The sequence below is a fragment of the Salvelinus alpinus genome, chromosome 5, assembly GCF_045679555.1.
Source record: "Salvelinus alpinus chromosome 5, SLU_Salpinus.1, whole genome shotgun sequence".
Taxonomy (NCBI): Eukaryota; Metazoa; Chordata; class Actinopteri; order Salmoniformes; family Salmonidae; genus Salvelinus; species Salvelinus alpinus.
This window is the reverse complement of record NC_092090.1, coordinates 17,380,761-17,386,061: the sequence shown is the minus strand read 5'-3', so window position 1 is coordinate 17,386,061 and position 5,301 is coordinate 17,380,761.

Genomic DNA, 5,301 nt, shown 5'->3' with positions numbered 1-5,301 from the left:
TTTCCGTGTTATTAATTCTTTAGCCAACATCAAATACGATGCACCAGGTGAGAATAGCTACACAGCGTATTACCACAGCCCATTTTGAATGGTACAAAGCGTATTTGTTGTACAACTCAACTACAAATGAGTTGATAGAGAATTTCCATACAAACAAACCAAAGTGGAGCCAGTTCCAACCTGATATGTCTTCCAAACAGCCAAGCCCGATCCTATGTGATGCACGGCCCTCACCGGCTCCACACAGAACACACAGTTTAACAACACGCAACAATGGAAAAGGTCACTCAATTCACCACCACTGCCCCTTGTTTTGGTAGAGTTGCAACAATGGAGGGGGAAAAAAGAGGGTTACAGAGAGGGAGAGAGGGAGGAAAAAATAGGAATACTCAGAGTGAGGCAGAGGAGAGATTGTGTGGCAGAATGAGTTATTTTGCTTCACTTGCTGCCACAGCAGGGGGTTGTGTGTGTCTGTGTGTTGAGAGGGATGTGAATAGCTGGAGGGGGAGGGGGACCTGGAGAGAGCTAGGTCAGGTATCACCTCTGAGTTATTGTTGGGTTGTGTTTGTTCTAACACTAACAGGACATGCAGGTGTTCTATTTGTCGCAGAAAATTAAACTTGTGTATTCAAGTTTTAAAAGGCTTTTCAAGTTTGTAATTTCCACTGTAAAATGTCAGACTTGATTTACCCTTACGTAAAATGTATCAACCCATACAAAAATGTCCATTCATTTTAATCCACATAATTATTCACATTTCCTGTTACTGCAGGGTTATTTCCCTGCTGTGAGAAACTGTTAAAGAAAAGAAAATACTGTTTTTATTGTCACTTACACTCGGTAGGTGCAGTGAAATGTGTTGTTTTACAGGGTCAGCCATAGTAGTACAGTGCCCCTGGAACAAATTAGGGTTAAGTGCCTTGCTCAAGGGCACATGGACAGTTTTTCACCTTGTCGGCTCAGGTATTCAAACTAACAACCTTTCTGTTACTGGCCTATCGCTCTAACCGCTACCTGCTGCAGATCTGTACATTACACACCACATCAGTGGCTTCAGAACAAACTCTTGTTGAAGACCAATAGAAGCAAATGAAGGTAATGTTAATAGCAGAGGTTTTATGGGGAAGGGGAGACAACAAACCATTGTTCAGGTCTTTATGCAAACTATTACAACACAATACGTTTGTCCCTCTTCAACACAAGGCTGGAGCAGAGATGTCGTGAGGAGGGAGACAGAACAGTTTAGGCAGCTGCATTGCCAGAGAAAGAACATCAATATTTACAGGCGAGAGAGAGAGCAGGCAAGAGGGATGAGGATTGAGCGATACAGGTACAATAACATGCAAAAAGAAAAAAAGCATAAATTATAAACAGCCACATGGTACATGCAAGAGCGTGAGTCGCCATTCAAACAGGGCCAAGTCAGATAAAATGTTATTGGCCACATACACATATTTAGCAGATGTTATTGGCCACATACACATATTTAACAGATGTTATTGGCCACATACACATATTTAGCAGATATTATTGGCCACATACACATATTTAACAGATGTTATTGGCCACATACACATGTTTAGCAGATATTATTGGTCACATACACATATTTAGCAGATGTTATTGGTCACATACACATATTTAGCAGATATTATTGGTCACGTACACATATCTAGCAGATGTTATTGGTCACATACACATATTTAGCAGATATTATTGGTCACGTACACATATTTAGCAGATGTTATTGGTCACATACACATATTTAGCAGATATTATTGGTCACGTACACATATCTAGCAGATGTTATTGGTCACATACACATATTTAGCAGATATTATTGGTCACGTACACATATTTAGCAGATATTATTGGTCACGTACACATATTTAGCAGATATTATTGGTCACGTACACATATTTAGCAGATGTTATTGGTCACATACACATATTTAGCAGATATTATTGGTCACGTACACATATCTAGCAGATGTTATTGGTCACATACACATATTTAGCAGATATTATTGGTCACATACACATATTTAGCAGATATTATTGGTCACGTACACATATCTAGCAGATGTTATTGGTCACATACACATATTTAGCAGATATTATTGGTCACGTACACATATTTAGCAGATGTTATTGGTCACATACACATATTTAGCAGATATTATTGGTCACGTACACATATCTAGCAGATGTTATTGGTCACATACACATATTTAACAGATGTTATTGGCCACATACACATATTTAGCAGATATTATTGGTCACGTACACATATTTAGCAGATGTTATTGGTCACATACACATATTTAACAGATGTTATTGGCCACATACACATATCTAGCAGATATTATTGGCCACGTACACATATTTAGCAGATGTTATTGGTCACATACACATATTTAGCAGATGTTATTGGCCACATACACATATTTAACAGATGTTATTGGCCACATACACATATTTAGCAGATATTATTGGCCACATACACATATTTAGCAGATATTATTGGTCACGTACACATATTTAGCAGATGTTATTGGCCACGTACACATATTTAGCAGATATTATTGGCCACGTACACATATTTAGCAGATATTATTGGTCACGTACACATATTTAGCAGATGTTATTGGTCACATACACATATTTAGCAGATATTATTGGTCACATACACATATTTAGCAGATGTTATTGGCCACATACACATATTTAGCAGATGTTATTGATCACATACACATATTTAGCAGATGTTATTGGCCACATACACATATCTAGCAGATGTTATTGATCACATACACATATCTAGCAGATGTTATTGATCACATACACATATTTAGCAGATGTTATTGGCCACATACACATATCTAGCAGATGTTATTGGTCACATACACATATTTAACAGATGTTATTGGCCACATACACATATCTAGCAGATGTTATTGATCACATACACATATCTAGCAGATGTTATTGCGGGAGTAGCGAAATTCTTGTCGTGATAGAAGTGATAAAATCTACATTTTTCTCTGCCATCTTTGGTCCATCTATGTTTGAGCAGTGACACAACGATCATGGCTTGTTTGTGTTGAGTTGGTCTGCACATCCACAACGGCAAACATAAGCAGACTCTCACCCATTCAGAGGTGTCAACCGGATCAGTCACTTTCAATGGAGCAGTACCACTCAGACTTAAGGACTCTCTCTCTCTGAAAGGCAGACGTCTCTGCAGCGTGTTCTGTACAGTATCCTATGATAAAAGCACTCCACTGTTTTCCCATCACTATCGAATATAGGAACACCATATGAATATCTAATTAATGAGCACCTAGCATATGCATTCTCATTAGCACAATTTCATTTATCCCCCTATGAGCCTCCTGCATGTCCATTAGCACAATTTAATTTAACCCCCTATGAGCCTCCTGCATATGGAGCAGCATCATATCATTAAACCCACTATGAGCCTCCTGTATATCCTGCAGCACCATATAATTTAACCCCCTATGAGCCTCTGGTATATCCTGCAGCACCATATCATTTAAGCACCCTATGAGCCTCCTACATATCCAGCAGCACCATATAATTTAACCCCCTATGAGCCTCTGGTATATCCAGCAGCACCATATCATTTAAGCACCCTATGAGCCTCCTACATATCCAGCAGCACCATATAATTTAACCCCCTATGAGCCTCTGGTATATCCTGCAGCACCATATCATTTAAGCACCCTATGAGCCTCCTACATATCCAGCAGCACCATTTCATTTAACCCCCTATGAGCTTCCTACATATCCAGCAGCACCATATAATTAAACCCCCTATGAGCCTCTGGTATATCCAGCAGCACCATATCATTTAACCCCCTATGAGCCTCCTACATATCCAGCAGCACCATATCATTTAACCCCCTATGAGCCTCTGGTATATCCAGCAGCACCATATAATTTAACCCCATATGAGCCTCTGGTATATCCAGCAGCACCATATAATTTAACCCCCTATGAGCCTTCTACATATCCAGCAGCACCATATAATTTAACCCCCTATGAGCCTCTGGTATATCCAGCAGCACCATATCATTTAACCCACTATGAGCCTCTGGTATGTCCTGCAGCACCATATAATTTAACCCACTATGAGACTGGTATATCCAGCAGCACCATATAATTTAACCCCTATGAGCCTCCTACATATCCAGCAGCACCATATAATTTAACCCCCTATGAGCCTCCTACATATCCAGCAGCACCATATCATTTAACCCCCTATGAGCCTCCTACATATCCAGCAGCACCATATAATTTAACCCCCTATGAGCCTCCTACATATCCAGCAGCACCATATCATTTAACCCCCTATGAGCCTCCTACATATCCAGCAGCACCATATAATTAAACCCAGTATGAGCCGCTTGTATATCCAGCAGCACCATATAATTTAACCCCATATGAGCCTCCTACATATCCAGCAGCACCATATAATTAAACCCCCTATGAGCCTCCTACATATCCAGCAGCACCATATAATTAAACCCACTATGAGCCTCCTACATAGCCTGCAGCACCATATAATTAAACCCCCTATGAGCCTCTTGTATATCCAGCAGCACCATATAATTAAACCCCCTATGAGCCTCTGGTATATCCAGCAGCACCATATCATTTAACCCCCTATGAGCCTCCTACATATCCAGCAGCACCATATAATTAAACCCAGTATGAGCCGCTTGTATATCCAGCAGCACCATATAATTAAACCCCCTATGAGCCTCCTACATATCCAGCAGCACCATATAATTAAACCCACTATGAGCCTCCTACATATCCAGCAGCACCATATAATTAAACCCACTATGAGCCTCCTACATAGCCTGCAGCACCATATAATTAAACCCCCTAAGAGCCTCTTGTATATCCAGCAGCACCATATAATTAAACCCCCTATGAGCCTCTGGTATATCCAGCAGCACCATATAATTAAACCCCCTATGAGCCTCCAAAGTTACCCTGCAAAGTTATCAACAGAGAAGGAACAGAAGAGGGACCGTGTCAACAACACTTGTTGTAGTAGACTAGAGGATGGACGAGGAGGTATTTGTCCAGATTCTGGGGCACACCATGTTGACATGTTGAACACACTGAAGTGAGAAAGAGAAAAGAAAAGCTGTCTCGACCAATAAGATGACAGGGAGGAGGAGGATCCAAGGAGGTGATGCATGAATCACAATTTGACCTGTTTGAGAAAGATACTGTGTGACAAAGAGGTTGGACGACCTGAAATGGA